Here is a 12,294-nt window from a genome sequence, read left to right on the forward strand (position 1 = left end):
CACAGCCACTTCCCTGTGGATGGAGCAGCCTAAGCGATGGTGGGCATTCACATGCCAGGCAAAATCCGGGAAACCTGTGTTTCTCCTCTTTCTTCTCCTCCTGGGGACACCTGGGGGTGGGTGTTCTGCCCGAAGACAGGATCCACCATGTAGCCAGCCCCCTCCTCTAGGAGAGGAAGACCGTCCTTCACTCGGAGGAAATGGGAACCACCCCCCAATGAAGTCATTCGTGTTCTGGGGAATCTGGGAGCGAGTGACTCCCTCCTGGTTTCAGCGTGATTAAAAGCCGCTCAGCTGTCAGTCTGGACATCGTCCTCTCGGCCTCGCCATCTCGAGGCTGGTGGGCATCCGGGGAAGACCCACCACCAGGGGAAGCTGTGCATTCTCACCCCAATGCCAGGGCCGGTTCTGAGTTGGTGGGACCCACCGTCCCAAGTGCAGGGACGGGAGGCTTCTGGAACCCGGGGCTCCTGTGCTAAAACCAAGGTAGCCGCAGGCAGAGGGGGCCACCCTTATCTCTGGAGAACATACGGGGCCCGTGGGGTCGTCACCAGGCTTCCGGCTTGCATCTTACCTCCCCGGGCATGCCAGGCGGCTGCAGGTCCCACATCCCATTCCATCCGCTCTCTGTCATCCGTCACCTGCCTTTTGACTCATGACCACTGCACTGTTCATCCTGACGATGCCCAGAATAGAATTCTCCCGTGGTCTCTCTGCTTTAGAAATGTATCTGTGGGAGAGTTTCCCAGCACATTGGGTCAGGTCTGCTGACACATACCTCAAAAAGCTACCATAAGGCTCCCAATTGCTGTAAGTAGTTAAGCAACTTAGAAAAATCAGAAATGTGTGAAGGGCAAGCAGGTGGAGGGGAAGGGGAGGCAGGGGGTCAGTCAGGGCCTCTCTTGCAGAGGAATGCCTGCAACTTTTAAATTTACATCCAAGAGCATTAAGATGTTCCAACATCCTGCATGACTCTAGCCGAAAGGGCATGGGCGGTCTAACTAGCCACACAGTGTGTCTACTTATTAAATGAACCATTCTTTGAGGCATCCGATGTGCAAGCAGAGGGAAGATAAAGACTCCAAACGGTGGCGTCAGTGCCATCGTGCTGCAGAAGCTTGTAGTTCTCTGGCCCCTGGAAGTGCCCCTGGCGAACCCACACGATGTCCCCTGCCGGGAAGAGGCTCCCGGCTGCTCATCTGTCAGGGAAGTGTCCCCAGGCCAGCACCTTAGTGGGCCCTCACCCATTGGTTGAGGGTGACTGGAAGTACCATCAGCAAAAACTTCGCTGTGAAGGTTATGAGGCCCAACAGTCTCCCCCTCTATTAAAAAACAGTTAACTTATAAAAATCATGTTTAAAAAGCCCAAAATGTTTATATACTCTAATTCATTACTGCCTCTCCTGATGTATTTTAGAAATTATCAGAGGTGTTCACTAGGTGTTTATCTGGAAAGATGTTTGTTTCAGGATTCACTATAATAAAGAAAACTTGTAAATAGTCTAAGTGCCTTACTGCAACCCTGTAATAAAATGCATATACAGTAAAATATGTAGCTATAGTTAGCACATTAAATCATAAACATCTTTAATGCTTCCTAAACAATTTATGTAAGACTTTTTGCTTTGTATGCATGGGAATGGTTAAGGGAGTAATCAGGAAACTAGCCAGATAATTTAGAAAATCATTTATTTGCTATTTTATTAACTCTCACTAAAAGGCAATGTTTCTTCTCCCATCCCTTGAGACAATTCTCTTTAATTGGCCCAGCAGGGCTGATTACAATGTCCTGGAGTGCTCTCGGGACTGCTGGGAATAGGGAAGCCCAGGCCAGGCTCTGTTCTCCACGCACCCCTTGCCTCGGCGCTGTCCCCCGCGAACAGCTGCGCAGGGGAGGAGCAATGCTGTTAGAAGTGCTTTCTCACTGTCCCCCACGAGACGCTTAGGGCCAAGTCCCCCTTGTGCCCCTACCCCACCCTACTCGCCCCTGAAGAGACTGGAGGCCACAGGCATGTTCCCGAGTCACAACACGTGGCCACACTGATCACCTGGGACAGAAGGTCGTGCGTCCTCCCCCCACCCCACAAGAGCCTTCCCAGCCCTTTCACCCAGGGCACCCCACCCTGGTGACTCTCCAACCCCATCACGCCCCCAGTCCACTGCCCCTACTACTGCTTCACTGCCCCGCATCCTCCCGGAGGCGCCGACCTGGCCGGCCCTATAGGGCATCGGGGGCCCAAGCGGAGGCCTGTTGCAGAGCCAGCCAAGCACCTCCAGCCAGCGTAGAGACGCTCACCCAGCCTCCTCCCAGGCGCCGCCAGCCACGCACATCCCACACCTGACTGACGTCAGAAGACCCATGACCTGTGGGTCCATTAGGGCCATTAAGATGGTGCCTCTTCTTCGGAAAATGATCTAGTAGCTTCTTACAGAATAAAAGGCTCAGCTGCCCGGGGACCCGTCAGGCCACCCCTCCCCTCCATGCGCGCCCAGGAGGAGGAAAGCCTGCCCACACAGCGGTGGAGCAGTGTTCCCGGGTCTTCCTCCATGGACGCTCCAAACTGGAAACCGCCCACGTGCCCGTCAGCCGTAGGCTGGGAGAACTGCCCGCAGCTCGCCGGAGCGATGGGAGGTGTGCGGCAGCGGCGGCAGCGGGGAAGAGCAAGCAGCGGATGCAGCCGCGGCGGAGCTGCACCGCCCAGATGCTACGTTAAATACTCCGCTGGTTATCGATTGCTGCGTAACTGTTCACCCCAAAACTCAGTGGCTTAGAGCAACACCGAACACTTACCTCACACAGTTTCTGCGGGTCAGGAATTCCAAAGTGGCCGAACTGGTTGGTTCTGGTTTCATGCCACTCAGGAGGCTGCGGAACAGCTGTTGGCCAGATGTCTGTCCGAAGGCCTTGCAGGACTGGAGGGGTGGCTGCGGGGTCATGCCCACACGGCTGGGGGCAGGGGCCTGGGTTTCCATCGCGGAAACTTCTCCCTGGGGCTCTTCATTTGTCTCCAAACTGACTACGAGGGCAGGCCTCTCAGTGGAGGAGGGACTGCAAGGGCTGTAATTATAAAATAACCAGGAGGGGAGGCCACTGGTGCCCACCATGGAGACCAACCACAACTACATGTCACGTGCTTCCAGTTTGGGGAGCTCAAGACCAGGCAAAACTCAGCCACGGGCTCGAGTCCACAGCAGTGGCTCCCACTCGGGTGGGTGGTGTTTGCCGGGGCAGGGGCGCGAGACAGGGGTGGCGTTCTGTGTCTTGAACAGGGTGGGGACTGCACAGGTGAACGGAGCTGATCACTTGCGACCTGTGCCCTTGGCCGTCTGTAAGTCAGTTACACTTTGCTTAAAACATGAAGATGAAAGCACCCAGTGTAGTGAGCGGCGTGACGAGGCTGCCTGAAGCGGTCGTGGAAAGCCAGACTGCAGGAGCTGAGGCAGAGTCGGGTGGCCGTGGAAGAAGGCAGGGGCTTCAGGGCGCAGGGAGAGTGAGGAAGGTTTGCCTGCATCTGTGGAGAGACTGGACCCCGGGCCGTGAGCTCCGTGACCCTCCTGGCAGATGGCCCTCAGGGAGGCTACGCGGGGAGGCCCTGAGCAGGCCTCACGCGAGAGGTGCCAGCCAGCCCTCAGCGGCTCCCCAGGCCCCAGCCCCAGGCTTCCAGCTCGGCCAACGTCTGACCCTGAGGCAGAGCCACCCAGAACCTCCCAGGACTCCAGACCCACAAATCCGTGAGTGATGTGACGTGGTTTTTAAAAGCCACCAGATTTGGGGAGCTCTCTGGAGCTGGACCTTCACCCTCCTCTGCTGGACACACTGGAACCTAAGTATGCTCATGGCACTTTCTGTTGGGAGGAAAACCGTGATTGGGCTGCTTTGAAATCAGTAGGACTGTATCAGGACGCCTGGAAGTGCTCAGAGTGAGAGGAACAGGTTCTGCGCCTGTCAGAAGGCCAGGCTGTGACGACCGAATCGCTGTTGTCACAGATAACCATCTCGTCTGAGAAACGAGAGACCTCGAAGAAGAACAGAGGCGTCTGGCTGCCCAACTAACCTGGCTGAGGTAGAGGGTGCCAGGCGGCCTCTGCAAGCCTCATTTCCTTGGCCTGTTTCATCAGAGATCAAAAGGTAGCCCCGGGTCTCCAGGTCTCCAGGTCTCCAGTGTGAACCAGGGCCCTCAGGGGCAAGTGGCAGGCATGGCTCTGAGCTCACACAGAGGATGGGGGCGTGGTGGGGTGGGGGGAGCATAGTGAGAAAGTAACCAGTTGGCTGTGGGGACTCTGAGACTGGAGCAGAGGGGTCAGAGGAGGCCTGTGGACAGGTGTGGCCGACACCTGAACTTTGCTTTGTGATTCTGAAAACTCCAGCATGTCCACCCCATGTGTCCATGTGTAACTGCCATTGAACAGCCACCGGCAGGCTACAGAGCAGACCCATGGGTGCTTGTCTGGCCTGCAGGGGGTAGCCGGCAGCCCTGAGCAGTCGCCCTCCTGAATGATAGGCAGAATCTCCAAAGGGTGAGCATCTGAGTGTCCCAAGGCCACTGTGACAAATTACCACACATAGCAACAGAAATGTATTCTCTCCCCTTTCTGGGGGCCAGAAGTTTGACATGGAGATCCTGTTCCCTCCAAGGCTCCCTCGGGCCTGCCCGCCTCTCCCAGCTGCTGGTGCTCAGGCGCCCCGGGCTTGTGGCCGAGTCTCTCCAGCCTCTGCTTGTCCTCACGTGGCTTCTCCCTGTGCACGGCTCTAATCTCCCCCTGCCTCTCTCTTACAGGGACATTGGTGATGCAGGTTCAGGGCCAACCAGTTAATCCAGGATAAGCTCATCTCAGATCTTTCACTAAATCACGTCTGCTGAATCGCATTCCTCCTATTTAGAGAAAGGTCACATTCACAGGCTTCAGGGAGCAAGACGTGGGCACAGCACCGACTGCAGAGAGGCTGTGCAAAGCAGCCATACCACCTGGCTGGCGTAGCTCAGTGGACTGAGTGCAGGCTGCGAATCAAAGTGTCGCAGGTTCGATTCCCAGTCAGGGCACATGCCTGGGTTGCAGGCCACGGCCCCCAGCAACCTCACATCGACGATATTTCTCTCCCTTTCTCCCTCCCTTCCCTCTCTAAAAATAAATAAATAAAATCTTAAAAAAAAAACAAAACAAAACAAAACAGCCATACCAGTGTGTTCCCACCTATGAACAGCAGAGAGACAACTCGGCCCAGATCAGAAGCTCAGGAACCTTTGGAAGGACATCAGGGGATCTCCAGATTCTCAGGGAGGCTGGAGACAGAGGGTCAGAAAGTAGCACCAAGGGGAGGCAGGAGGCCAGAAACCAGCCAAGGTCCAGAAACAGCTTGGGCAGAGGTCCTGCCTTGGCCACAGGACTCTGGGACCTCCCAGGGACCTGGTCACTCTCCCTGGAATAGAGTCTGCCTTGCACCTGTGTGGAGGGCTGAGGGGCCCGATGCCTGTGAAGCCCCAGGCCATGCAGGACCTTCCTGACAAGACCCTCCAGGTGGGGCTTCCCTGCCCAAATGTATGTGGAGCCCAGTTCTCAGGTAACAGGACAGAGCACGGGTTGGGGGCAAGTCATGGAGGATGCAGCATCCCTCAACTATAAGGAATGAAGACCCCAGGATATGAAGACTTGAGAGCCCCCCACCTGCAGGACCCAAGCCATGCAACTAGAGAGCAGCTGGTGAGGGGGCGGGGTGTCTGGGGAGCCGTCCCACCGCACTGCTGCTGGGTCCTTTCCCTGGCTGGCCCAGCTTCCTCCTCTACCAGAATCTGTGTCTGTGTGTCTCAATGCTGCTGACCCCTGACCCGCAGCAGTCTGAACAGTGGGGCCCCGGGTGGTGGGGTCCAGGAACCCCGACAGGATGTGCATCTGCTGACCTGGTTCCCAGGGGGGACACCTGTACTCTGAATGCAGGAAGGGGACCAGAGGCAAGAAACCCAAAGTGACAAGCTGGTCCTCTGCAAATGCCGAGGTTCCGCCGCCAGGCTGCCCCGGAGACAGGAGGGCCTCCGCGGACGGAAGCAGCCAGCCTGCCGAACTGTGCTCTCCTCTGTCGTTCCTATGGCGTCTGTTCCTAGTCTAGTGTCTGCATTTATTTCATCGTCGTTTCTTAAAACGCTTGTCCTGTCCTCTTCGTGTCTCTGGGCCCTGCCAGAACAGCCACCCTGAGGCCTTGGAAGCGAAAAAGAGGCCAGTGCGAGTCAGGAGCCTAAGACCCCAGCCAGCCCCAAACCACACAGACGGGCACTGAAGTGTGACTGCCGTCTTCTCAGCAGGAAACAGCTGTGGTGTTGTTCCTTCTGCTGTGCGCACTGCCACCCTCCGTTCGTGAAACACCAGTCGCCCTTGAATTTCACTTCTCGAATTGTTTCTGCTCGTCAGTGAAACACAACGGGAGCGTTCAGCTCCAAGACAGCAGAAATCGTTTGAAAAGTGGAGAGATAGACCATGTTTATGAATGAAAATCCTCAGCTTTGTAAAAATGTCAACTCTGTAAGTTCACTGCAGTCTTAATCAAAATGCCAAGAGAATCAAGCCTCTAAAATGCATGCAGAAGGATAACTTGCCAAAGTAACCACAAACATTTAACAAAAGCAAAAAGGAGTAGGTATAAGAGGGTATTCCCCACCCAGAACCAAGGGACGTCATGAAACTACAGCAAAGGAAACAGTCGAGCCACCAGCCCAGACACGGCCCCACAGTCAGCGGAGCGATCTGTGTGATGCAGGGAGAGGTCCCGTGCCTTACACGGCCTCCAGACCCACAGAGAAGAGACAAATTCTTCAGTACGTCATGTTGGGACTGTCCGTTTGGGGGTGGGGGGGATCCATAAAAGTATATTCCAAAGATGAACTCCAAGTATGTGAAGACCCGAACATGGAACAACTGCAACTATATTGGAAGCCAATGTTAAATGGAGCACTTATGATCTCAGGAAATTAGACCTTCTTAAACCAGACGCAATAAACAAAATGGCTGAGAAAGTTGACCACATCAAAATTTGAGACTTCCAAGTTGGGAGACAGTAGTTACAGAGCAGGAAAATTGCTACTCGTGGAGCAATCAGAATCGTTATCTAGCATGACGAACTCAGAAAACCCGGAGAGCAAAGCAGACACTCGGTAGGAAAACCAGTCATGAGCAGGCTCTTCTCAGAGGAGGGAATTCCGACGGCCAAAAACAGCTAAGAAAATAAACTCTATTGAACAACAAAATGCAAACTGAAATAAGCACTTTTTGCCGCTCAGACTGCAATTACTAAGGCTGGGCCTTTTCCCAGGGGAAGGAGGGGAGTGAGTCTGTGGCAGACCCCCCGCCGTCCAGCCACAGGTCTCCTGCTGCATCTACGTGGCCACATGACCCAGTCCCAGGCTGCTGAGTGAAAGGAAGGCTGTGTGTCTCCAGGTAAGTGACCTTAAAGGGTAGGGACACACCTCCTTCCTTTTCATTGGCTGGATTCCACAGGGAAGTGAGGGCTGGAGACCGAACACATAGCGGACCCACTGGGGGAGGATGGCAGAGCCACCAAATGTAGGGGCCGGCTTCTGCCTGACTATGAGCCACCACAGCAGCCATGCCAGGACCGCCCACCTGGATTTCGTTTTTAACTGAAGACCCTGTTCTTTCTGGTTTTCTGTCCACTGCAGCTGAAGCGAGTCCTTCCTGCTAACAACTCTCCCTCACTGTGGGTGGGTTGAAGTGTACATTTGTTTAGCCACTTGGAATTCAATGTTTAAATGTAGATTCTGCGCCCCTCCCCCCCATCCTCAGGTGGCATCCCCACTTTCCTTCTGCTATCCCTGAAATATCCCACATTGAATCATCACCGAACACAGCCACTCTGGGGGACCGCTGGATGGCCTGCAGTCTGGCTGTGTGATGGTCAAGGTCATCCACCTGACTGCTGCAGGGGTGCTGGGCACTCATCAATGCCCCAATGACCATAGGTCACCCCTGAGACAGCCTCCAGAGGCTTTCTGGAGATGCTGTGCTCTTTCCAAGCAATGGAAACAGTGGGCATGATAATTGTTTCATGGGAAACAATGTAGCAATGGGGTGCTCTCACATCCCCTCCTCTTCTCCTGAAACCAGAAGCTGGTGATGGATGCCACTGTCAGGCACCTGTTCCCAGGACCACCCTGCAGACGGCAGCTCACTCAACAGGGGCCACACCTGGGTTAGAATTTGGAACTAAAATGATCTGTCCAGACATCTTCCTCTATGGGAACCCTGCAAGGGTCCTAAATCACCCAGGTGTTAACCATCTCTTTGCAGTGACGTGACCCTCAAGTAATTTGCTCCATCCCATTAAGAAAACACAGGCAGGGCCGTTGGTTGGCCTAGTTCATTGTAAACTGTTGGCTGGCTGGCTGACACTGCACATTTCCGTACCAGCTATGTGGGTTCCCTGTAGACACTGCAGGGTTCACTCCTGCAGCTCTAGGCTAGCCTCCTCCCACCCCTTACGGGCCCCAGGCTGCCCCAGTGTTCTCCACACACAGAATCGCAGATTGGGCAACTGCAAGGAAGACCACAAGGGCAGGAGACTCATATCCAGCACAGGTGTTATTCTGTGGACAACCGAAGGGCTCTCTTATGGGAAGCTCGGCAGTGTTGGCAGATCAAGGGGCGTGGGAAGCGAGGAGAGATGCTGACCTGCTCTCAGGCGGTGAGCGCCTCAGAGAGGCTTACGGGACGGAAGCTGAGATTCAATGGCTAAGTAAATATTAGCAGAGCTGGATCGGAGATGCACGAGGAGCTTTAATGTAGGCAGGTCCTGCCAAAGTCAGCATGCCCTGGTGGTGGGGAAGGGCACCTGCCGTAGGAACCATTCCCAGCAGTACTTCACACCCTCTCTGCTCAAGGGCATATAGCCCACCTGGCCGACGCCGGCCTTACCCTCCCCGCAAGGCCCAGCTGAAGACAGGACCACTGGCCACACTGCAGGCTCCGAGGCCTGGTCCATCTCTGGTGAGCTGAGGGGTGTGGTATCAGGCCTCTGAGAACCTGAGACATGGCCCGTCCTCTGCCCACCTGCCGTGAGTCTTTGGAACCATTAGAGGTTGTTCAGAGAAACACATTGGGCAGGCCTGCTTCCCGTGCACCGTGGAGGATGCCCTGCCAGCAAGACATCGTTAGATACATATGTGCAGCCATCACTTAAAAAAAAAAAAAAAGAAACTTTAAGACTGGGTAATCATTACTGCAAGGTTGAATAACCCTTGTTTTAACAGAAAAGTCGTTTTGCAAATTCATGTCTCACAGTTGAAAATCTTCCCACGGTGAGGTGTCTTGGGGTGAAGCGTGCCCACAGCAGGCCACCTGCAGTGTGCTCAGCCCGGACCAGCAGGGTTTCCCCTGGACGCTCCCAGGGCTAAGTAACAAAAGACTCTGAGGTGCTGCCTTCAGGGTGAGCAGTGAACAAACCTGTCTTCACAGCAGCCTTGGAAAACATGGTTAAAATCCATAAAAGCATTGGGGTGGAGGAACCAAGCTCGTCATGACACAGAGGAGAGAGCAGAGGGGCTGAGTGCCCAGTCTTGGTCAAGGACATGCAGTGACCAGACCCAGGCCAGGCCTCCTGACCCCACCTGCCCTGCACCCACATCACGCATGGCTGAGTCTGCAGAATTTCTGCTGGGCACACACACCCTGGTCAGTCACCTGCCTCTAAAATCGCCTGCCCTTTCCCAGCCTTGTATTGCTAAGTTCAGAACTAAACCCCATCTTCTTCTGTACACCCAGCAAAAGGTGTACGCATGCAAACACGTCTGAAAAGCAACCAGAGTGGTACTTTGCCCACCTAGGCATTTGGGGTTCAGGACATGCCACTTCCTGTGGCACAGTGTGTGCCCCTCAGCCCCTGTGGGAGGGAGGTGGCCTTTGGGACATTGTCCCTTCTTCCCACCTTGGCACCCTTCACCCAGCTGCCCACATGCACCCTTTTTTGTCAGCACTATGTTTTCTGCGTGTCCAGGAGGGCAGCTTATCAGGAGACAGGGATGGAAGCAAAGGAGCTGATAAACAGGGAAGTGGGGGGTCATTACAACCACCCTCTGCACGCCACATCCCTGGGGACCAGCCTCCCAGGCATGAACGTCTAAAGCAACACCCTGAAACTTCGGCTGGAGAGAGGAGAGGACTAGGGGGTCTGCTGAGGTGGGGGCCAGCACGGGGAGCCTCTGGATTGCAGCAGGTCTGCCTGAGACAGGATGCCCGGAGGGACGGAGCCCTCACCTTCTCCTGCTCCTGAGCTGACTTTGAGCTGAGATTGCAGCCTGGTTTCTGCTCTGCTGGGTCTGGGCCAAGCGTGACTGTGAGGGTTGCGCTGGGAAGGAAAGAAGGAAACCATGCCCTTTTCCCTCTTTCTGCTCCCCTGATTTCTGAGAATGGAGCCCTGCAGCTTCCCGGCATTGAGACTTAGCCCTGTCACGTAACAGGAGCTGGGGTGCCTTCATTTGAACATCAAGCCAACTTTTAAAAGTCTCACCATGGCCGGCAAGACCCTTGTATTTAAGGCCTGAAACACCAAGGGCCACCTTGACGTCTTGGAGGCACGCAGTGTCCCCCAGGCCTGACCATGAGTCCCCTGACCTCACCAGGTGTGCCCCCACTCAGGACAGGAGTCTTTCCTCACAGGGGTGAAGAGCGGGTGAGCGGAGTGGCCTCTCTGGCTCCATCGGCCCAGCTTCTGGACCCACCTGGACAGGCTTTCCCCTCGGGCACCAGCGGCCGGGGGTCCCCTTCCTTCCAGGAGCCAGACAACTCAAGTTTCACGGCCTGTGGGTTGAGCCTGAACACAGCAGTCTCACGAGGTCTGCACTCATGGAGGTCTTCTTTTTGGTTTTGAGTTGTGGGGTACCTCCTCACTGACACAGACGAGTGCTGACTTGGGCTCATGCCCACTCCCCAAAAACTAAACGTGGGCTCCGTGCACTGCAGGAAGTAAAGAAAAGGGCGCTTGTGAAGGTCCGGTGAACTTCTGACGTTGCCTGAGAAATTCGTGGCACTGGGTTTCCACTGAGCTCAGCCACCGCACCAGGACCAGGTGCCCACCGCAATGGTCGCCCACCTGACGGACTGACCTCATTGAAGAGCTGTCTCCCTGGCGCCCATCCGTGATTCCGGCCCCTGTGGTGTGGCCGGGGCCCTTTCTGTTCAAAGTCCGTCATGAATGAACAGAGGCTTTTTGTTGCCCTGAGATTTCCAGGGCTGAGTGATCTTGCTCCACAGACCGAAGATGCCTGGCCGGAGTCCAGCGGGGGACAGAGGGATCTGTGTGTCGTGTTGGGTCAACACCGCAGCACAGCCACGGCGGGGAAGTGGGGCGGCCGTTCATAAAACTCTGACTTGTGTGAACGAGGGTTGCCTTTCCAAAGGAGCCAAGATGCCGGCCGTGCAGAAAGCTCACTGCCAGCCAAGGGTACGGACGGCATTTAGAATTAAAATAAAAATGTGACAGAATCAGAAGCTAGGGTGCATTCTTTCTCCTCGCTCTCCTCAACAAAGCTGAATGGGATTATTGAGATCGCATTCTACCCTTCAAAAAATGCATTTGGCTGAGAGCCGTGTGTGCCGGGCGTCAGCCAGAAACAATTGTTTTGCTGACAGTAGGAGCCCGTGAAAGCCCGTCTCGCAGAGGCGCTGACGCCACCAGACGCACAGCCGGGCCAGCGAGACTCAGTCCTCTTTAATCTCATTCTGAAAGTGAACGGGCTTGGCTGCTGAGCCGCATATAAAGCCGATTCCTGGGAACGCTGTTAGCCGTGAGGGAACTTACCGTTCAGATAACAGTGTTTCTCTCCAACGTGAAGAAAGATAGAAAAACTGGGATTAAAATAAAAAACATGTAAACCCATGGCTTCATTATCCAATAAAATTAACTATGTCCGTAATTAAATAAGTAATAAGTAATGTAAATTTTCTCCGCTCCACACCCACTCCTCAGTCCAGCCCCTCCCCCAGGCTGCTTTCCTAGGCAGACCCTCAGCCAGACGGACGCAGCTGGACCCCAGCCTCACACGGTCCCCTCTGCCATGGGGCCGACGTTGTCCCACCTCTCGGCCACACCGCCTCAACTTTCCAAACGAGGTCTCAGCACCTGCCTCCTCACTTGTGAAAACCTACTCCGTCTCGGAAAGGTCGTCCTCGGCCATCCGTGGAGCGGCCTCAGAGTGCCCCTGGCCCGCCGTGCCCGTCCACTTGGGTCTCACACTGTCGTGACTTCAGTGCTGCTTACAAACCCCGCTCGGCTGCGGCTCCGAGGCCGCACCT

At 55.1% G+C, this 12,294-nt stretch overlaps 1 long non-coding RNA gene across 1 annotated transcript; it reads right to left on the bottom strand.

The window, feature by feature from the left end:
- Positions 1–10,454: 10,454 nt before the first annotated feature.
- Positions 10,455–11,905, bottom strand: LOC118499434. Its single transcript, XR_004901914.1, has 2 exons — positions 11,106–11,905; positions 10,455–10,956 (listed from the first exon to the last, which is right to left on the bottom strand). It is a non-coding gene; the product is annotated as an uncharacterized LOC118499434 (long non-coding RNA).
- Positions 11,906–12,294: the final 389 nt, after the last annotated feature.

Source organism: Phyllostomus discolor, chromosome 3 (assembly GCF_004126475.2).
Source record: "Phyllostomus discolor isolate MPI-MPIP mPhyDis1 chromosome 3, mPhyDis1.pri.v3, whole genome shotgun sequence".
NCBI lineage: Eukaryota > Metazoa > Chordata > Mammalia > Chiroptera > Phyllostomidae > Phyllostomus > Phyllostomus discolor.